A 23,432-nucleotide genomic window follows, 5' to 3' on the forward strand; every position below is an offset into this window, starting at 1 on the left:
GGGAAAACCTGGCTAGATGTCATGCTTGATTTTCTGAGTGGAACTAGGTGGGGATGGGTGAGCAGTGAAAAGGCTTTTGGGGCCTCTTGTCAGCTTTGAGATTGCAAGTAGTTCACTTTTCTGGTAGCACTGCAATGGGAATATCGTGCAGTGTGGGAATCCCAGCACTGGCATAGCAGGGGGCTGTGGGTTAGTGTTGGGGAGGATAAGCAGAGCTCCATGTAGGTCCCAGAGCTGAAATACAGGGGGCTGCCATCCAGTTGGGATTGAAGGGGACTGACAGAGCTGGGCGTGAGGTGCCCAGGGATGGGGTAAAAGCGGTTAAAGAAGTGGGATACATAGAAGGGACCAGTAAAGCGTCCCACTAATGCTGTATCCAGAAGTGAAAGCCTCTCCCTGCTATATTCCCCTATCTACACCGCCAAGCGTCACATTGCCCTTTTTCCACAGCATGACACTGGGATCCATGTTCAGCTGGCTCCTGTCAGGAACCTTAGGCCCTTTCAGACTTTCTGTGGGGCTTGCAGAGGAATTCGAGCTCACTCAGCATCTATCCAAGGAGATCCAGAGCAGCACCCCGCTCCGACCCGGAAGGGATTAGTTAAAGCAGCCCTGCAGAGGGCTGCGGCTGGGAAAGGCTAGGCTGATTGGGGAAGCAGCCACAGGTGTGGCCACCTCAATCAGCGCCCAGCTGGCCCTTATAAGAAGGCTGGGGGTCAGAAGCAGAAAAGTCTCACTCTAGCCCTGGAGTGGGAAGGGCTAGCTCGACCAGACGCGACGCGACGCTCCAGCCTGGTAAACCTCCAGGCTGTAAACCTTGGTGAAGGCCTACAGAGGTACTGGGGCTGCAGAGTTACAGCCTGGGAATAAGGGAAGCTGGTGTGCTGGGGGATTCCATATGCCAGCACGATCCCACAGGCTTGTCCCAGGCTGGGTAGGTTTCTGAGCATGCAAGGGCTCCTCCTGTTACCCAGGATGCACTACACCCCCCCCCACCTGGGCCCAGGTCAGTGTGGGGGCACCTCAGCAGTTAGCAGCACACAGGCACTGTTCACTGCAGGCACAATGGCTTTCAGGGGCTGGATGCTTAGTGGAGCCAGCGCCCTTGGGAAGCTGCAGAGCCTAGGACAGGGGCCAGATTGTCACCACTCCTGCCACATCCACCCCAGCTCCAAGGAGCCCACACAACAGTAGGTCACCCCATGCTCAGCCCCACCCTCCCCACCCCCCCTCCGGGGCGCACACACTCCCAGCATGGCACCCTCCCAGGCACTCCTCCCTCCAGAGGACATGGATTCCACAGTGCGGTGATGCTTTGAGAGAGATCTAGCTGGCCATGGGGGGTTGGGGCATGGCCAGACAAACACAGACTAGGGGAAGCCACCCTTGGGCAATCCTGGGTCCCATTTCATTGGAGCTGTCATTCACAAAGTCTGAAACTGCCATTTAGGGGGCAGTAGGGCAAGCGTTTGCCACCCGCTGTTCAAGCAGTTTCCCTCCTGGCAGCCCAGCCCTGTCTGAGGCTCCTGACATGACAGCTGTCATGTACCAGCCAGCCGACACGCAGGGGTTTTATTATAATACAAGTTCAGGAACCTCCCAGCTTAATCCCTGCCAGATAAACTAACAGCAGAGAGATTTGGAGTCTTGCTGCTCCGATGAGATTAGGGCTCTGTTTAATCTTGTAGCACGAGGGTTTGGGTTGGTTTAATCAGAATTTGTACAGGAATAATCCGGTCTTTAAACTCTTCCTGTGGCCCAATCCCTCCCCAAATTGTAATCAGGCAAGAGGCTCCCAGATGAAGAGGCATTGGAGGGGGGGTATTTCCAGCCTAAACACTGCTGTGTATTATCCTCAGATGGAATCCCGGAGCAGAATGTGCTACTTCTCTCTTGCAGCCGATTCTTCAGTGGTGCTCTCGGGGCCATACACCGCTTTCTGCTACCCCAGGGTACAGCTTGGGTACAGAGGGAGGCTTGGTCTGTATGTGGGATACAGCCATCGAGGGGCCCACAGCCAGTGCAGGGCAGCAGCACAAGTTGCACAGGGGTTTGCATCAGTTGTGCTTCCTCCTGCCTAGCTCTGTGGTGAGCTGCACGGGTGCCAATGTGGTGTGTCTTGTCCACACATGGGACCCAGGTGTGTGCTGAGTCTGATCCCAGCTGTACGTGAGGACTGGCATCCCACGGAGTGGGAGAAGTTAGAAACTGACCCTCGTTGAAGTGCGCTTTGGCTAGAACTGGACTTGCCTGGCTGGATCAGAGCCAAGGTCCGTTGGCCCCACCCAGCACCCTGTCCCTGCTCCGAGGGTGAGGGGGCTGCTTCTATAGCATCCCCCCCAGCTGCCAGCACAGGACATGGCATGAGGGTCACAGGAGTCAAACCATGACTTCAGACAGCCTCACGTGGGGTGGTTAGAGTGTGAACATCTCCTGGAGGGGACCTGCTGGGGCCACCAATGGTCACGACCTACAGATGCATCAGCACCACTAGCCACTTTGTGCAGATAGGGAAACTGAAGGGGGGAGGGATAGCTCAGTGGTTTGAGCTTTGGCCTGCTAAACCCAGGGTTGTGAGTTCGATCCTTGAGGAGGCCATTTAGGGATCAGGGCAAAAATTGGGGATTGGTCCTGCTTTGAGCAGGAGGTGGGACTAGATGACCTCCTGATATTCTATGAAGCAGAGCATGGCTGGATAGACAGGGACATTCAGGTGTGTTTGGCCAGCGCCCAGTCTGTAATGGGTAGGGTCCCTGCCCAGGATGCTTACACGCCATTCAGTTCAGCAGTGTACCTGAGTCCACATTAACCTCCCACCCCAGTGGGCATCCTGGGCCAAGTCAAGGACAGCAGGCACTGTCCCAGCTCCTCACTAAAGTGCAGAGGATACACACACATAGAGATGCAGACGTACGCACAGGTGCACAAACACTCATAGATGTGCAAATACAGATGCACACCCATGCACACAAACGATGAACAGCAGAGGCCAGGCCTCGGAACTGGTTTTATGGTGACCAGACAGCAAGTATGAAAAATCGGGACGGTGGTGGGGAGTAATAGGCGCCTATATAAGAAAAAGCCCCAAATATTGGGACTGTCCCTATAAAATCAGGACATCTGGTCACCCTAGCTGGTTTGCTGGGGCAATATGGGGCTCTCTGCAGACAGCACAGTGGGGCAGGTCACCCCCGCCCTTGCCCCTGCTCATTGTGGTCATTTTCCAACCAGTATGAAATTCATTGCTGAACGTTGTCGTGTTGCACATCTGACTAGCAAGTCCTTGCCCAAAGCGAGCAGAAATACACAGCGGATGGGCTGAAGCCAGGAGCGGCTGCTCCGGGGTGATCAGCTCTGTCACCACTGCACTGGCCAACCTCTTCAGTCCCCCTCATCTGTGAAAGGATCCCTACAGCAGAGCCCACAAAAATCAGCTGGCCCTGTTCGCTCTGCCACAGCTGCCACCAGCCTGCTGCCGCTACGTTCTGTCATGTCACATTCCGAGGTTCCCCCCTTTATCCCAGCTCTCAGTGATTGCAGAGGGTAAGGGGCATGCTGGGCAGTCTCTCTCATTGAACCACTGTCCCACACCAGATCTGAAACTCAGCACCTAGTTATGGGTGATTTCAGCTCGTATAAACTCTGAACAAAACAAGAACACTTAATTGACTGTAATCAGCTCTGCTTTTAAAGCATGGTGAGTCAAACAGCATCTAAGAGTCTTGAGACAACACTCACAGCATACAAAAACACTGCCCTCACCAGGCCCTGGCATCCCTACCCCCTGCTTAGCAAGAGAGGTTCAGTTTAGGGGGAACCCCTCAGTCGGGACATGCTAAGTACAGTCCTGCTGCCCTTCACTCATACAATCAGGATAACAATATTTCATTCCCCTGCCTTCAACACTAAAGTGAATTATAACCCAACACCAACCAAAAATGATCACTGGGGCCAAGCAGATCCCTCTGCTGAATACCTAGGCAGGGTAGGTGCGTTTATGGAAATATGATCTGTTCCTGGAGTCTTTTTCCTCCAGCTCATCACTAGATGTAGGAGAGAGTTCATTCAGCCCCTACTTACATATAAACAGTAGCACATAGATGGACAGACAGACAGAATTCTGATTCCTGAACGTTCTCAGGGATAACAGCAGCTTGTCCCTGGTCTGAATCTAGGGGTGTCATGTTCTTTGTTACAAGGATCTGGACATGCTCCAGGCATTGGTGAAATGTTCGTATGACCCATAAGTTGGGCATCTTTCAGTCTGAGTGACAATACACTAGGGAGCAGGCCAGTCACTGGCCATTATCCTCCTCTTTAACGCATTTCAGGTGCCCAGTCAGACAGCAGAAACTAATAAAATGCCTTAGGGGGTGTGACAATACCCAGGGTACAATCTAGACTGATGGGCAGCTGTGTCCCGCAATTCTTCAACCTGGGGTGCCTTTTACACTGCTTTCCTGGGAGAGCAACCACTCCTGGTCTGTTCACACACAGCCTCCAGCATGTAAATCACTCCCAGCTATACCGTGTGAGTACAATGGCCAGCCACTCATGAATTACACTGCAGGACACCAGGGAACTCCCAGTCCCAGAATTTTCCCCAGACCTGTGTGTTTTGTACTGCCTGGCCCCTCCTGGGCAATACAAGCTCATATAAAGTCCGTCATTTCATTAACAGAAAATGTTATGCACAAATTCTGTTATTCCAAATGAAGTTCCCCAAACACGTCAATCCAAACACACTGGTGTAAATAAAACAATAAAACCAGTGTATTAACTACAGAAAGATAGATATAAGTGATTACAAGTAATGAGGCTTAAAAGTCAAAATTGGTTATGAAGAAATAAAAGGTAAAATGCAACTAACACCTAATTTAACAAGGAAAGTGAATTCAAAGCAAAGGTCTCTCTCACCATGAGTTCCAGCAGGCTTACTGGCTGAATCTTTTAGTCAGGAGCCCTCCCAGTCCAGTGCTGCTCCTTTGTGCTTCAGGTGGGGTTGATGCTGTTGATAAAGAGAAAGGGAGAGATGATTTAGGGTGTCTGCTTTCTCCTTTTATATGTGGACAGGAACCTCAAGCTGCTGCTGTGTCAAAATGTAGAGGTTTTGCCAACATCATGTCTCCTGCAGAAGAGTGGCCACTTAATCAGGTGATCCTCCCTTTGATCCCATTGACCCCTGGCTGAGGTGTTGACTAGCCTTTAGTCTCTGGGGAACTGGTTCCTGACTGCACTCTAGAACATGTTGGAACATGTCCCAGTAATATCACACAGTGGCGTCTTATAACTTTACATACAATGTTGCCACACGTATTTTACCAAGACAATAATGAGCAGCAAATCAGGAATTTTCAAATGCTACCTCACAAGACACATGTACAAGTTTTACTAAAATCCTCTAAAAAGGGGTGAACATAGGGCTACAGACTGTCACAGGGGGCCAATCACAGCACGAGCCAACCAGAGTGTGAAAACAAGTCATTCAAACTGCAGTAACCATGATGCACAAACATATGCAAAGAAAATCAGTCTGCGAAGGAAGGAGAGTCTTGTGGCCAGGACACCGGGCTGGACTCAGGAGAGCCAGGTTCCTGCCTCTGCCATAGACTCCCTGAGTGACCTTGGTCAAGTCATACAATCACTCGCTGCCTCGGTTTCCCATTTATAAAATGGGGGTAGTGATGCTTCCCTACCTCTTGGCATGTTGGGAGGGGGCTATGCCTGCTTGTATGGAGGCCAGATGAGAGTCTAGGGAGCTAGCCCCAAGAAAGGGATGGACTCGTGATTGCTATTCATCATGACACATCTCCGTAGGGGGAAGTCAGATGCTGGGGATCTGAGGCCACTCTTAGTGGTGGTCAGTGCCTCAGCCTCATGGCAGGACAGGCATCATTCATCACTCTGGGATCCCTGAGCAAGGCGAAGTGGGGGATCTAAGTGTTCGTTATGATTCACGGTTGGAGCAGACTCTGGGCATTTAGCAGGAGGGCATGCGGGGAAGCAGGCAGCACCCAGGCTGGGCTCTCTGGGGCAGGCTAATGACCAACAAGAGAAGGACGAACCTTCCCCACTCTGCAGTGAAAATGCCAAAGGGCGGGTGCTGAAGATGCAGGGTGCCATGGCTGCTGTGCAGGCACCTTTCAGGGAGCACAAAGGCAGGCCGTGGTGGGACAGATGGACCCTTTCGAACTAGAGCCGGCTCCTTTCCCGCCTGCCCATGGCTCCAGCCGGCATCACAATCCCTCTTAATTGAATCCACACTTTTATACTTCATTACCTCCCTGATAGATTGGATTAGGTGGGGGCTGCAGCCAGCCAGCCTCTGTGGGAAACAGTTGGCTGCTTTCAGGCACCACGGGGAGGCCATGCACCGGGGGACAGAGGAAAGAGCCAATCCAAAGATAATGGAGCCAAGTGGGCAGAGCCAAGAGGCTGGAGGTGCCCTCCCCCCGCAGTCTGCAGACAGGGGCTTCCATTGTCTCCCTCCTGACTCCTATTTGAAGTTCACGTACAATGGATGTAGCCTGGGCTTTTGTCGGGGGCTGTGCTGCTTTCAAAGCGCCCAGCCCCATCTGTGCCCTGCTTGTAGAGGAATTTCTACACGCTCTCATGCTCCAGGACCCCCGTGCAGTGCCTGAGAGGGGAGCTGGAGCCAGGCCTTTGGCAGACTGCACACACGGTGTGGGCTGGCCCCGGGGTACAGCTGTGGTAGGGCAGGACTTCCAGCAGCCCCATGTTATAGTACCCCCCGAGCCTGATCCTGGCAGCTCTGTGCCAGAACCAGCACATCCCACACTTCACTGTGGTGCATGGCTGGGCAATGGGGCCTGGGGCCAGCTGGCACCCCTTGTGCACAGTGGACACAAGGACCAGGCGGGAGAGTGCCCCCAGGGGCTTCCATTCCACTGGACACTTATTGCAGACCAAGGAGGAGACTAACAAACAGGGAAAGAACAAAGGCCTGATCTCCGAGCGCCACCCACTGGCGTCATCCCACTGCAGCCACAGTTTAACCTGCTCAGGGCAAGGGTGACACGCTGCGGGGTGAAGAGCTAAGCAAGGGGCCCACAAGTCACATTGCCTCCTGCTGCCAGCTGACCAAGGGAAGGGGATGTGGTTTCCGAGAAAAGGGAGGTGGTTGGAACAGGGGAAAAGGGGTTTGACCAAGGCAGGGGAAGGAGTGTGGCTACAGATACGGGGGTATGGCTGGCATACCATTATGCCACATTATTCCTGGGTTGCTGTCTCAGCCCCATGTGACCATTAAAGGCTGGTGTCAGCTGGAGCAGCTCTTAGGCTGCTCTAACTTTGTGGTGAGGGAATGGTCCTAGGACCCGCACTGGGACCTGAGCAGCTCAGTGAGGTACTTTAGCCCCCGCGTCCTCCCCAGCACCACCCATCTGGTGTATTTTGACTGTAACAGAGCTTGATGAGAGCGAGGGAGAGCGTGTCACTCCTCAAGTCAGCTGGGCTGCCATGAGCCCACTTGCATAGCCAGGCAGGGAGAGTCCATGGAGCAGGGATCAGACAGCAGGGGGCTGCCCATCTCTGCCCCATACTGGAGTGTAGAGGTTCTGTGCAAGGGGTGGGTCAGTGTAGCTGGATGTCTGGAGGTCCTGGGAGTCAGTGGGTTGAGCTGGCAGCTCCTGGCAGCTCCTCTGAGCTGTGGTGCCCCAGGGCTACCAGTGCTGGATCAGAGCAGAGGCCTGAGGCCAATGTGTTCTTGTGACCCCATGAGGTAGTGATTACAGCTTCTAGTGCCTGCTCATGGCCAGGGCAACTGTGAGCAGACCCAGGCCCTGGCAAAGGATACTACCCTGTCTTGAAATAATTCTAGCTGCTGAATGCAGGGCTCCCCTCTTCTACAGCTTTACAGTTTGGTTCAATGGCTTTCAGCACTCCCATTATACAAACTGTTCCAGCACCTATGGCTACAGGCTGCCCTCACTTGTCCCCCTGCTTCAATAACCCCTCTGGGGCAGAGGAGTGGCTGTGGGGTAGAATCGCTGGGGCACTGGTCTACCCAGCCCTTCCCTTCTCCAGCCTCCCACAGCCCACCCCAGCCTGCCCCCGGTGCTCCTCCTGGAGAGCCATCTCTGTGGCGTGTCAAGGGGTGTGCCAGGGAGCAAGACCCCTTTGTGGTAGCAATGAACTGGCCACCTTCCATGTAAAGGTGCTGTACACAGAACCCAGAGACCTGGAACATCCCCGTGCATGACTATGGGGCTGGCTCTCCTCTTGCTGACAGTATGGCTGCTCTATGGCCCTGACCCCTTGGCATCGCTTCATAAGGGGCTGTGTAGTGAGTGCAGAGGCATTTCCGGATGGCATGGAGCCCATGTCACGGCTGTCCAGCACCGTCCTGGACAGCCTCCAGGGCAAGGGTGGCTGGAGAGCTGCTGCACACCCGCTATTTTCACCAGGAGACAGCAGCTGAGCTGTAACCTACTGTGGGGTCCGGGCAGGTCCCCCCGGTCCCCACTCCCGCTACGCATTGCTTCCCCTCCCCGGGCTGAGTGTCACCACAGTGGGGATCCCCTGATTTACACCAGCATGAGAGCAGACTCGGTGCTGTTGTTAGGGAGAGGGAAGGAGATGGGGACCCACCCAAACCTTTCCCCAGATATCACACCGGCCCTGGCCTAAAGAACCAGGCCATTCCGTGTAGGGGCAGGGACACTGTCTGGCCTGGTCTGATGCAGATTTTAGGGTTTGGGTAAGGAAAGCTTTAAATCAGCTCAGGCCAATAGATCCCTGTTTCCATGGAGCAGCCCCAGCACTTCCAAGTCCCCCCTCCCCTGGTGCTGACGCTGGTGCCCGGCAGCACAGCGCATTGTGTCCATATGGGATAACTGCCATTCCCTCTTCTGTTACAAAAAACACCATTTCCTCATTAACCTTTGCTCTGAGCTTCTTTCCTGCCCAGCTGTCAGGGAGCTGCCCACCATGCTCCGGACATCCGATCCGCTGCCTCCCTTGCTCTGCACACGGCTGAGGAAGAGCATGCTCCATGTGCCTGGATGGTCCTGCATCACCAGGGCAGTTGGCCAAGACTGGGGGGCTCTCTCTCCGGTGTACGCTGCACTGGGAGGGACTCTGGCAAAGTCCAAGGGCTCCACGGTGTGACGCAGCCTCCTCCTCTCCCCACAAGCACTCAGTGCCCATGAGCTGCTCGCACTATGCATCCTGGGCCTGTACCTGTTAAGGGGAAGGACCTGCAGGATGTCCCACAGCCTCTTTCTCAGTTACTCCATGCCTGTACCTGGGGCAGGGGGAGGGACCTATAGGCCACCTTTGTGTGTGTTAGAGCAGCCTCAAGGATACTCTTCCTTTCTGCTGCATGTGGCCCCCTGTGCCCCAGGGTGTGGAGAAGAGCCCTAGTGCATGGCATTCCAGCCCATAAGTGGGGGGGCTGGGCGCAGGGCTTCTTCAGAGCCCTGCTGGGTTATTCTCAGGGGGCCATTTCTGTTCACTCTAAGGCCCCTTTAGCAGCCTAAGGGGGCCTTAGCATAACAGAGAACCAAGCCCCTTGTGTTGCCCCTTACACCATGAAGTGCCAATCCCTCTATTCTGCTATAGCCGCCTGTGACGTTTGCTTTGCACTGGTGAAAATGAAAGCACAGCAAGAGAGAATTGGGCCCGGAGAGCCTGACTCCAGTGTCACCTATGTCGGTTTACACAGGCTTTAGTAGAGTTACTCCCAATTAGCAGCAGCAGCATAAGTGAGAGCAGAGTCCAGCTGAGGTGTGCGTGCAGCCTTCAGCCCTAGCCTATATTTCCATGCACCTGAAGGCTCAAAGCCTACTGGGGATGCTCAGGCTTCTTATCACTGTGATGAAAACAGTGCCCACAGCATAAAATGGTTTAGCATCTTTTCCCTCTGCATTCTCATCCTCTTAGCAAAATGTATCGCCGGGCTCTCCCATGTGCTTCCGCTACCAGATGTGGCCAGAGTCCCATCGGGGTAGTTAGAGCTGTATCACTTACGGGCGGGGATTACCAAGCCCACATTAGTGCTGCAGTCCCCCCAGGCCTCCAGGATTAGTATCTAATGCAGCAGGCTTTGCTGAAATCAGGCTCAGATGAGGATCTAACCCTGCTCATCCTTGCTTTGCAAAAGCTATATAGGCGGAACTTCTTTCTGGGAGCTGGGAGTGATGCCTAGAGTGAAGCTTGCAAACCACTCGCCATTATAAGACCCTGGTTTTACTTGTTTAAAACGTTGCCAGATTTTAACTGTTTGGGCTGAAATTTTCCATGCTGGTGATTGACTTAGACCAAGCTTTTTCAGAAGCTCGCAGCGAAACAGTTCAGCGGTTTCCAAGAGTGAGATTAGGGTAAACTATGTCATTTTGTCCATGTTAAAAATTCCTTACAACTGTTTCCTCACAAAGCTCTCATGCCTCCATGCTTTGGAGCAGGGACTCGACATTTGGAAGTGGAGTTGCCCTGGATTTGGGATCAGGGAGTTTGTCACCCGCATGGGCATGCACCCACATTTGTCTGCATTATAAGTCTTTAAATACTGCATTTTGCACATTCTCAGTAGATGTTTCTTAGAGGCTGGCAGCTAAATTCCCCAGACAGTCTATCTGCACTGAGGATGCCCCATCCCCATACAGCTCCTATGGGTGAACCAAACTGAATATGCTCCATCCCACAGAGCCAATGAGCATGCACTGTCCTGAGACTCCAGGCGACGAGCATGACTTCCCCTGCAATTCACCTCTGAAGCTGAGGGATGCTGTGGCAGCAGCCACATAGCCTGAGAGCAGAGAGGCTGGCTGTCCTGTGCTCTCAGTGCCTCCCTCCCTTAGTGGCACCTAAGCAGAGCAAAGGGGAAGGAGGAGGCAGCTAGACGGAATGCACAAGAGGACAGAAGCAGAGGGGGACAGGGGCAAACTGGGAGCGACAGAGGCAGAGAGAGACATGGACAAGCTGGGGAAGATTACCTGGAATAGTCTGTAACACTAGAGAAGAATTCTTTCCAGAACCTGAAATTGAACCCAGGATTCCCAAGTCCCAACATTCCTCTGCTGTCAGCAAATCTCTGAAACCCACTGAGGAAATGTCCATGTCTCATCCCCGTCTACGGACTGGTTTACATAGCAGATATTAATCAGTTATTCCATTAGTCCAACTGATAGAATTCTTGCTGTGGATCTCAGAGATTCATAGATTTAAGGCCAGAAGGAACAATTACAATCATCTAGTCTGAGCTTCTGCATAGTCCAGGCCAGAGAATCCACTAGTAATTCCTACATCAGGTACATATCCTGTGGTTGAGCAGATGTGTATTTTAGGAAAGCGATGTCCAATCTTGATTTAACAATTCCAAGTGCTGGAGAATCCACCATGTTCCCTGGTAAAGGTCCCAACTCTGCTGATGACCTGGGTGGGGGGGCTCAACATGGTTCCATATGATGGAATTCTGGAGACGGTATCACTTTGCTCTTTCAAAAACATGGAGACTTTATTTAAAAAGAAGAGCCATGAAAATGATTAAAGGATTAGAAAACCTGGCTATGTCTACACTATGAAATTAGGTCGAATTTATAGAAGTCGATTTTTTAGAAATCGATTTGATACAATCGATTGTGTGTGTCCCCGCTTAAGACCATTAAGTCGGCGGAGTGCATCCACAGTACTGAGGCTAGCGTCGACTTCCAGAGTGTTGCACTGTGGGTAGCTATCCCACAGTTCCCGCAGTCTCCGCCACTGATTGGAATTCTGGGTTGAGATCCCAATGCCTGATGGGGCAAAAAACATTGTTGCGGGTGGTTCTGGGTACATGTCGTCAGGCCCCCCACTCCCTCTGTGAAAGCAACGGCAGACAATCGTTTTGCACCTTTTTCCGTGCAGGTGCCATATTTCTGTCAGCATTGTCATCCACCTGTCGCTTCTGCGGCCACTCTGCTCTTCTGCTCTCCTGCAGACGCCATACCACGGCAAGCATGGAGCCCACTCTGAACACCACGGCAGTTATGACCTTTCTAAACACCACGCGCATTATCCAGCAGTTTATGCAGAACCAGAACCAGAACCTGCAAAAGCAGGCGAGTAGGCAACGGCAGCGCAGTGAGGAGAATGATGAGGACATGGACACAGACTTCTCTCAAAGTACAGGCCCCAGCAATGTGGACATCATGGTGGTAATGGGGCAGGTTCATGCCGTGGAACGCTGATTCTGGACCCGGGAAACAAGCACAGACTGGTGGGACTGCATAGTGTTGCAGGTCTGGGATGATTCCCAGTGGCTGTGAAACTTTCGCATGCGTAAGGGCACTTTCATGGAACTTTGTGACTTGCTTTCTCCTGCCCTGAAGCGCCAGAATACCAAGATGAGAGCAGCCCTCACAGTTCACAAGCAAGTGGTGATAGCCCTGTGGAAGCTTCCAATGCCAGACAGCTACCTGTCAGTCGGCAATCAATTTGGAGTGGGCAAATCTTCTCTGGGGGCTGCTGTGATCCAAGTAGCCAACGTGATCACTGAGCTGCTGCTACCAAGGGAAATGTGCAGGTCATAGTGGATGGCTTTGCTGCAATGGGATTCCCTAATCACAAGGGACGTTTCACCAACATCAACGTGGGATGGCTAGGAAAGGTACATGACACTCGCATCTTCAGGAACGCTGGTCTGTGGGAACGGCTGCAGCAAGGGACTTACTTTCCAGGCCAGAAAATAATCGTTGGGGATGTTGAAATGTCTATAGCTATCCTCAGGGACCCAGCCTACCCCTTAATGCCATGGCTCATGAAGCCGTACCCAGGCAGCCTGGACATCAGTCAGGAGCTGTTCAAGTACAGGCTGAGCAAGTGCAGACTGGTGGTAGAATGTGCATTTGGACATTTAAAAGCGCGCTGGCCCAGTTTACTGACTTGGTAGGACCTCAGCGAAACCAATATTCCCATCGTTATTACTGCTTGCTGTGCGCTCCACAATCTCTGTGAGAGTAAGAGGGAGACGTTTATGGCGGGGTGGGAGGTTGAGGCAAATTGCCTGGCTGCTGGTTACGTGCAGCCAGACACCAGGGCGGTTAGAAGAGCACAGGAGGGTGCGGTACGCATCAGGGAAGCTTTGAAAACCAGTTTCATGAGTGGCCAGACTATGGTGTGACAGTTCTGTTTGTTTCTTCTTGATGAAACCCCCGCCCCTTGGTTCACTCTACTTCCTGTAAGCCAACCACCCTCCCCTCCCCCTTTCGATCACCACTTGCAAAGACAATAAAGTCATTGTTGCTTCACATTCACGCATTCTTTATTAATTCATCACACAAATAGGGGGATAACTGCCAAGGTAACCCAGGAAGGGTGTGGAAGGAGGGAAGGACAAGGCCACACTGCACTTTAAAACTTATTGAATGCCAGCTTTCTGTTGCTTGGGTAGTCCTCTGGGGTGGACCCGGAGGTCCACCACCCGGAGGCCGCCCCACCGTGTTCTTGGGCGTCTGGGTGAGAAGGCTATGGAACTTGGGTAGGAGGGCGGTTGGTTACACAGGGGCTGCAGCGGTGGACTGTGCTCATGCTGCCTTTCCTGCACCTCAACCATATGCCGGAGCATATCAGTTTGATCCTCCAGTAGCCTCAGCATTGACTCCTGCCTTTTGTCAGCAAGCTGACGCCACCTCTCATCTTCAACCTGCCACTTATTATCTTCAACCTGCCACCTGTCCACGCGTTCATATCGTGCTTTTCTGGACTCTAACATTGTCTGCCTCCACACATTCTGCTGGCCTTTTTCAGGGCAGGAGGACAGCATGAGCTCAGAGAACATTTCATCACAAGTGCATTTTTTTCGCCTTCTAATCTTCACTAGCCTCTGGGACGGAGATGATAGGGGGAGTGTTGAAACATTAGCAGCTGCGGGAGGGAAAAAAAGGGAGAGTCGTAGTTAAAAAGGCACATTTTAGGGAACAATGGATAGACTCTTTCAGGGTGAACCTTGCGGTTAACATTACATAGCACATGTGCATTCGGTACAAGGTCGCATTTTGCCTCTTATATTGAGGGTCTGCTGGTTTGGTGTGAGAGATCACACATGCAGGGCCAGCGGGAAACAGAATTTGGCTTGCAGGCAGCCATGGTAAGCCACAGTCTTTTGGCTTCTTTAACCTTCATAACATGTGGGAAAGGTTTCAAACAGCAGCTCACTCATTTCCCATATCAAGCACCCGTTGGGTTTGCCCTTTAAAAGGAGGGGCTGCCGTTTTTGGGTTAACGTGCAGCACAATCCCAACTAAACCCCCACACATACACCCAGTTCTCTGGGATGATCGCTTCACCCCTCCCCACACTATGTGGCTAACAGCAGGGAAGATTTCTGTTCAGCCACAGGCAAACAGCCCAGTGGGAACGGCCACGTCTGAATGTCCCCTTAAGAAAAGCACCCTATTTCAACCAGGTGACCATGAATGATATCACTCTCCTGAGGATAACACAGAGAGATAAAGAACGGATGTTGCTTGAATGCCAGCAAACACCGGGATCATACGCTGCATGCTTTGTTATGCAATGATTCCAGATTACGTGCTGCTGGCCTGGCATGGTAAAGTGTCCTACCATGGAGGATGGAATAAGGCTGCCCTCCCCAGAAACCTTTTGCAAAGGCTTTGGGAGTACCTCCAGGACAGTTTTATGGATATGTCCCTGGCATATTTCCACTCCGTCCCCAGATAGGTTTACAGACTTTTCCAGTAGCTGTACTGGCCACAAATTAATCATTAAATATGCTTGCTTTTAAACCATGTATTATATTTACAAAGGTACACTCACCAGACGTCTCTTCTCTGCCTGGTGGGTCTGGGAGCCTGCCTTGGGTGGGTTTGGGGGGTACTGGCTCCAGGTCCAGGGTGAGAAACAGTTCCTGGCTCTCAGGGAAAATGGTTTCTCCGCTTCCTTGCTGTGCGCTATCTTCAACCTCCTCCTCCTCATCTTACTCGTCCCCAAAATGCACATCCCTGTTGTGTGATAATCCATTGACGGAGTCAAAGGGGTGGGGTAGTGGTGGCTGCACCCCCAAGAATGGCATGCAGCTCATCATAGGAGCAGCATGTCTGGGCTCTGACCCTGAGCGGCTATTTGCCTCTCTGTTTTTTTGGTAGGCTTGCCTGAGCTCCTTAAGTTTCACGTGGCACTGCTGCGGGTCGCTGTTATAGCCTCTGTCCTTCATGTCCTTGGAGATTTTTTCAAATGTTTGGGCATTTCGTCTTTTGGAACGGAGTTCTGATAGCACAGATTCGTCTCCCCATACAGCGATCAGATCCCGTACCTCCCTTTTGGTCCATGCTGGAGCTCTTTTTCGATTCTGGGACTCCATCATGGTCACCTCTGCTGATGAGATCTGCACTCACCTGCAGCTTGCCACACTGGCCAAACAGGAAATGAAATTCAAAAGTTCGCAGGCCTTTTCCTGTCTACCTGGCCAGTGCATCTGAGTTGAGAGAGCTGTCCAGAGTGGTCACAATGGAGCACTCTGGGATAGCTCCTGGAGGCCAATACCATCTAATTGCGACCACACTACCCCAAATTTGACCCGGCAAGGTCGATTTCAGCGCTAATCCCCTCATTGGGGGAGGAGTACAGAAATCAATTTCAAGAGCCCTTTAAGTCGAAGTAAATGGCTTCATTGTGTGGACGGGTGCAGGGTTAAATTGATCTAACGCTGTGAAATTCGACCTAAACCAGGGTAGACCAGGGCTTACAGTGATAGACTCAAGGAGCTCAGTCTATTATCTTAAGAAAGAGAAGGTTGAGGGTTGACTTGATCACAGTCTATAAGTACCTACTTGGGAAACAAATATTTAATAATGGGCTCTTCAGTCTAGCAGAGAAAGATCTAACATGATCCAATGGCTGGAAGTTGAAGCTAGACAAATTCAGACTGGAAATAAGGCATAAATTAACAGTGTGGGTAATTAACCACTGGAACAATTTACCAAGGGTTGTGGTGGATTCTCCAGCACTGACAATTTTTCAGTCCAGATGGGATGTTTTTCTAGAAGATCTGCTCTGGGGATTTTTTTGGGGAAGTTCACAGTGTTTCTCAAACAGAGCCATGAGAGCAGCACCCAGCTGTCGCTCCTGAATTGCTGTTACCAAGGGCAGCGAGATGTGCCGCCCTGCTGTTTTTTCCCTGGCACGGCTGGCAGGGATGGGTGCCCTGCACCACGCAGCCGCCTCAGGGTTCTGGGCAGCACCTCTGGGGACACATGGGGCTGGTGTGCACGGTGCCGAAGGTGGCTCTTGTCAGTGTCTGCAGCATTTGGTTGTCGGGGCACTTCCCTGGGCAGCTCCTGCTCAGCCAGGGCACGGGGAGCCTGGGACTCTGCAGGCGGCCGGTGAGTTCCTGACCCACCTTCCTCAGAGCAGGTTCTCCCTGAAGGGCCACGGAAGGCAGGGGCAGAGGGATGGGTCAGTGCGTCCCCCTCCGGCAGCCACACTCGCTGTTTACAGTTGCTTTAGCTACTGCAGCAGCTCAACAGCTGTGGGCTGCTGCAGGGCTTGGCAACTTCCTGACAGGGCGAGGGGTTCCTGCTCCATGACACACAACAAAGTCCAGGTGCGCTGAGTGAGGGAGCTGTACTTCCTACCACCTGGCCCCAGTGCGGGGAGGCCATGGCCCACCAGGGGGCTCCCACCTAGGCTTCCGTGGTAGCAAACAAACCCTACATAAATAAATTACGATGATTTGGATGCAAATATATGTGTATATTTATTTGTTTTCCTAAAGTTAATTAAGTATTTTAGGAGACATTGTCAGAGTGGGCACCAGCAGGAGTTGCTGGCTGCACTCTGAGACCACCAACAATTTTGTTGGGAGAACCCTAAGGCCTGTGTTATACAGGAGGTCCGGCTAGATGGTCACTGTGATGAAGTGGGACTGTTCTTAATGTTTCCTCTGAATACTGTAAGGGTGCCTCAGTTTCCCCTAGGCATTTCTTAAGTCTCTAGGTGGTGGGATAAGGGGATGTAATTGTTGCAGAGCAAAGGGCCAGTGTACATAAATGGCCACACTCTGTCTCCTGGCAACTGATGGCCTGGGCCCTTCCTCCCTGCAAGGTGATAGCTAAAGGGTTGGAAGAACAAAGAACAGGTGACTTCCTGGCCCAGGAAAGGGACAAAGCCCAGAGGAGGAAGGGCTGGAGAGTTTCAGTTTGGGGCTGGCTGGGGTCATGGAGTGAAGTGCAGACGTGGTTGTCGGGCTCACTGCCCCCCAAAATAGACCCAGGTGAGGGGGTCCTGTTCTTTGTACCTACAAGCTCTGTTTTAGACCATGTTCCTGTCATCTAATAAACCTCTGTTTTACTGGCTGGCTGAGAGTCACATATAACTGTGAAGTTGGGGTGCAGGACCCTCTGGCTTCCCCAGGAGCCCCGCCTGGGCGGACTCACTGTGGGAAGCACACAGAGGGGCAGAGGATGCTGAATGCTCCGAGGTCAGACCCAGGAAGGTGGAAGCTGTGTGAGCTTCTTGGCCTGAAGACAGGCTGCTCACAGAGAGGAGACTTCCCCAGAGTCCTGCCTGGCTGCATAGGGAGCAGTTCCAGAGCATCGCCCGGGGACTTTGTGACAGTTACAATGGTCCCTTGTGGCCTTGGCATTCTGAGCACACTGCTCGATCTCTGCCTGTCTGTATCCTGTTAAGTGGACCTAGCACATCATGGCTATACCACAGCTGGGCCTGGACTTGAAGGGTTTGTCTAGATTAGAATAGGCCCCGTCTTGAAGGCCATGAAGGGATATAATCTTCAACTGAGTGAGCAGGACGCGATGGAAAAGCCTGCTCCACACTTCTTAATGTGTTTGAGGGTGGGTTGCTGGTTGTATTTTAGCCTAGGCTGCGACATGCTGGTCCAACATGCCCATATAGACATCCCGCAAAGGTGTGTTTTACCATGTGTTGCTAACATGTTGTAAAACTAGAGTGTAGACAGGCTTCTAAGAGGAGCCGGCTGGTTGTGGGGAGCCCTGGGGAGGCGTTTGTCCTGGCCTGGCAGAGCTCACTAATGACTTGCAGGTTCAGTGCGTGTGTGAGGATAACAGAGTGGGGCGGGGAGAGGGAGGGTGGCTGTGTGCTCAGCTGGGGCTGGGGCTCAGCACAGCTGGGTTCTGTTTCTGGCTTTGACACAGAGTCTGTGACCTGGGGCTGGCCACTCAACGGTCGTCCATCCCCCTCTGCACAGTGGGGATAACAATCTGCCTTTCATCTGCATGGATAGTTAGGTGGTGAGCTCTCTGGGGCTGGGACTGTGACTGTGTCCGGCAACACTTGAGCATAGTGGAGCTGAAGGCAGGGCTCCTGGATTGACTTCTTATGAGGTCACAGAAGGAGCGAGTCTTAGGGAGGGCACTGACACAGCGCACAGGGAGGGGGCATTGCCCCCATAGGGAGGATAGTGACACCGCGTACAGGGAGGGGGCACTGCACTGTGTGATCGTCCCTGGCCCTATGATGCCTGCAGGGAGCAGTGATGTGTCCTTCCTTAGTGAGAACTTCCCTTCTCCCCCCTCCCCCCCTCCTTTCTGAGGTACATGCACTGAGTGCCAGACTGTGCCCTCATGCTGGGGTTATGCAAAGTGTTTTAACATAACCCACTTTAATTCTGAATAAGAACATCCACCCAGGGGTTTAAAGAGGTTTAACTATTCCACTTAAAATTCACATGTATCGTGAATTTGCATTAATTTTCCATAGTGGCCCTGTGTAGACAAGCCCGTAGACTGGTGCCCGAGCAGAGTCAGGGCCCAGGGCCATGCCTGCGTCAGGAAAGTGCACCGGGTTCACCAAATCCATTAAAAAAATCATCTAGTAAACCAGAGCAAGCTCCTAATGCTGCTGGGCTGAGACCAGTTTAACTCTTGTACTGACTTTGCTTGTTTAGTGCAGTTACCCTCTCTCAGAGAGGGTAAACCCAGTATCATTGCATCTACACTAGGGTTTTACACCAATTTAAGGAGACGGATGTTTAAAAGGCTGTGACAGCCTTGGGTGCCATCAGCAAGACAGCAGGGCTTGCCTAAGCCTAGAGCAGAACTCCTGGCTGATTTCAGGGGGATGCTGCTTTTCACTCATTCAGGTTAACAGCCCAGTGGGGTCCAATTAGGGAATTATTCCCCTTGCTAGCCTGGGAGTGACAGACAACAGCCAGCCGAAAGCTGAGACAAAGCCCAGCCTGTCTGCTCCCTCGCGGCTCCTTCTCCTGCTCAGGGAGCCCAGGCTGGGGTGGTCCAACCATCACCCAGAGGCTCAGCTGCAAACTCACTAACAAACAAAAACAAACCAACCCAAGCAAGGAGCCGCTCCGAGGGAGGGGTCGGCGTCTCCCTCAGAAATTCCCTGATTCCACTGCGCTCAGGTGGGGTCTGAGGCTTCGGCAGCTCCTCTGAGATATAACGCTCCCCCTGTCAGACGCAGATCCGGGGGCCCTGGATGGTCCCTTGGCTGGCAACAGATGGCTCAGAATCAGCTTGCTGACACCTGCCCCTCCCCTCCCCTCTCCCCAGTGCCCTTGCACACGCCCTTCCCTTTATTCTTCACTTGGTTGGCTTTATTTCCTAACACTTTCTGCTAAGCGAGTGTTCCTCCAATCACCACTCCCCTCAGGAGGGCCTGGAGCCCCGCCGTCGCCACTAAAAGCCAGGTGCAGAGGGATGGGATGGCTGTGCAAATCAGGGGGAAGGGGGCCTTGCACTTTCCTAGGCCCAATGGTGTAAACAGAATAATAGCAGGGCAGTTTAAGGCTTTAGTTACATCAGTGCAAGTCTGGAGTGACTCCACTGAAATCCACAGAGCTGGTTTCACATCAGTGTAAATTTGGAGCTACTTCTCTGCAGCCAGGGCAGCCACTCCAGCCTGGCTCCCAGCCTTTTCCTGGATAGCCAAGTTGCATTCAAACATCCAGTAAATCAGAGCGCTGGTTAGCTGACATGCTGGCATCCAGAGCCACACAAGGTCTGCCTGGAAGATTTCTGAGATTCAAATAGCAAGGCATCAGCAGTGAACCTGTCTGCAGGAAACGTCACCTCGGAGTAGAGCCAGCAGCTTTGTAGGGCACAAGATAACTTACCTGTGCTGCGGGGACCCTGGCTTCACATCAGCATAACCAAGAGCAGAATCTGGCTCAGAGAGGTGGGGGGCTTGCTCAAGGACATAAGATAAAGCAGTGCCCCACCTGGGGCTGGAACCCAGAAGTCCTGACCCCGAGTCCTCTCCACACAAAGTTCTAGAACCCACTCCCCATAGCAGGGACTAAAACCCTGGAGTGCTGACTTCTCCTCCGCCCCCCGTCGCAGCCTCCTTGCTGTAACTAGTGGGCCATACTCCTTCTGGTCCTGAAACTTGGGATCCCTGACTCCCATTCACCTACCTGCCCCATTAGAAAACAGCATCCCCACTCTGAAAGTACTCTTAGTAGCAGAAAAAATAAATTGTAAGTTGTGTCTGTACTCCTGTACATCAACACCTTGACTCCAAAGCGAGTTACAGGTTGACTTAGCAAAATGGAAATAGTTTGTGGTTATAACAGTCAAAAATATTATCAGCTGTTCTATAGAGAAGCATTTAGACAAGGCCTCCAAGTTGTGTCCTAACTGACCAACTTTACTTAAAAGTTACAACATTTGTAGCACTGACAGTAAATTAGCAGCAAATAAGTGAAAAATGTCTGTCTCCTAGTGGTTGAGTAATTTTCAGTGATGGTATCTGAATTTTTTCTATAATAACGCTGAAAAAACAAGTGTGTGTGTGTGTTGGAGTGTGTGTATGTGTTGGGGTGTCTGTGCACACCCTGCACGCATACAGGATAGCGTAAGTTGCCTTTGTATATATGTGTGCTGAGGCAGCCTGGTTTTAGTTTGGCTTTCTCTGAAGTGACTGTTATAAACCACATATGAATGTCTGCAGGCAGAACACAAGTGGCTTTTTGAGTTCCTCCGCACGTGTATGTTTAACTTTCTGTGCTGTTATCTGTGTTAGAGCTGAGTGAATCATTTTTGGTTCAGCTGCCGAAAAGCAAATAAACTCCCCTCTCCCCCAGAAAACAATTGGTTCGTTTGGAAGGGGAAACCAAATGAAAAATCAAAACATTTTCGTTCAGATTGAACTAACTATTTTGACCATCAATTTGAAATGATGGTTTTGTTTCAAAAATGTCATTTCAAAATGAAACATTAAAAGTTTGTTTCAAAAGTACCAAAATATTTTTCCACAGGTTTTTTTTTTTCATTTTTTCACATGCCGAAATGTTTCGCTAAATTCAACATGAGTCGCAAATAAGTTCAGTGCCCCCCAGAGTGCATTTTTGGGCAAAATTTACTATTCACAGAAAACATTTCACTTAACTCTAGCTTGTGGGTCTCGTGCTGCTTGCATTCGGTGCTCACATGTGCAATCTGTGTGCACGCCTGCATGTTGGTTCCTAAAATAGTGAAATATTATTATTATAATATTATACTGGTGATTGTTGAACTGGTTACCTAGATCTCAGGGGGGTTTAAGGCCGGAAGGAACCATCAGATCATTTAGACTGACAGAGAATTTCACACATGTGTCACTGTGTTGAGCCCAGGACCTTGGTTTAGACTAAAGTGTTTCAGTCCTCAGGAGACTCCATTGTTGTGAACCCCAGGCAGAGAACAGGAGAGTCCAAGGTGCCACCAATGCCCGTTGATTAGCTGGTGATCCCTACTTCACACTGCAGAAGAAGGTGAAAAAAACCCAAGGTCCCTTCCAATCTGACTTTGGGGAAAATTTCTGCCAGACCCCCTGATCTGGCCATCAGTGTGACCGTGAACATGTGAGCAAGGCACCAGCCAGGTATCTAGGAAAGACGATTCTCTGTACTACCTCAGCCCACTGGTCCATTTCATCTGGTGTCTCTTTTCCAGAGGTAGCCAACCCCTCCCCCCCCTCAAAAAACCAAAAACAAACAAACTGAATGCAGTGGAGGAAAAGTTCCTTCCTGGCCCTTGCTGGCAACTGACTTAAACCCTGAAGCATGAGACTGGATTATAGTCATTGTCTTAATGCAAAACAACAAGTGGTATGAGCATGCTGAAGGCAACACAGCCCTTCCTGTTCTCTCTATGGCCCATGCAGGGAGGGAATGAAGAGGTATTCAGGCCATCCAGCCTGCCTCCCCCATCCCCGGCACACACAAGCTGTAGAATTTCCCCAGAAGCTGGAGTAGTGTACAGCTGCCATAGCATGTGGGAAAGCCTTTCTGGTAAGTAAGGCTGAAGTATCCTTCGCTTTTCCCCAGAGCCTGCCCTGCAGTGTCCCCCATCACCGTACGGCATTAACCTTATTGGCGCTTTGGAGAAAGAGAGGTCCAGGATAGGGGCAGTGGGGGAGGAGGGTGACCCTGAAGACCTGCGCAGCCTGGCTACCAGGGATTCATAATGGAATCAGCACCTTTCCTCTGCATTGGATACAAACTAGTTTTAACCAGCTCTGTGTTACAATGGGGAGCTGTAGCCTGATGATCACACACTGAAGATCGCGATGCTTGTCCATGGGGGGGGGGGGGAGGGGGCATAACGGATGCAGCTATAACGGAAACATTGATTCTGTTTGGGTATAATTACTCCATGGATAATTGTTCCAGAACAAAGTCACTGTTATTCCAGAACAGAGTGCCCACCCGGGGGAGGTACAGTGCCCTGGCTACAGTAGAATTATTCCACTCGAGCTCCTGGCATAGACAAGCCCTCGGAGAGAAACCATCTGGTTCTGTAAGGAACTTTTTCTTTAGGCATGTGGGACAATTTAAACCACAGATACCTGCTGCTTTCTTCTTCACTTGTGAGTCTGTGGTCACAACCGACACTGGGCTTTGTATTTTCAAAGTGTAGGGGTGACTTGTCTAAATAATAATACACCAGAGAATTGAGATGTAGGTTTGCTATGGACAGAGAAAGAGAGAGCGAGAGAGAGAGAATGGGGTGGGGGGTACTGGGGATATTCTTTGTTCAATTCAAGTTTTACAAAACGGCTGCCTGGCAGTGGATAAGACAGATGACAGAACAAGGAGTAATGGTCTCAAGTTGCAGTGGGGGAGGTTTAGGTTGGTGTCATAAATATAAAGGGAAGGGTAAACCCCTTTGAAATCCTTCCTGACCAGGGGAAAGCTCCTCTCACCTGTAAAGGGTTAAGAAGCTAAAGGTAACCTCGCTGGCACCTGACCAACATGACCAATGAGGAGACAAGATACTTTCAAAAGCTGGGAGGAGGGAGAGAAACAAAGGGTCTGTGGGTCTGTCTATATGCTGGCCTTTACCGGGGATAGACCAGGAATGGAGTCTTAGAACTTTTAGTAAGTAATCTAGCTAGGTATGTGTTAGATTATGATTTCTTTAAATGGCTGAGAAAAGAATTGTGCTGAATAGAATAACTATTTCTGTCTGTGTATCTTTTTTGTAACTTAAGGTTTT

Source organism: Lepidochelys kempii, chromosome 20, assembly GCF_965140265.1.
Source record: "Lepidochelys kempii isolate rLepKem1 chromosome 20, rLepKem1.hap2, whole genome shotgun sequence".
Lineage (NCBI taxonomy): Eukaryota > Metazoa > Chordata > Testudines > Cheloniidae > Lepidochelys > Lepidochelys kempii.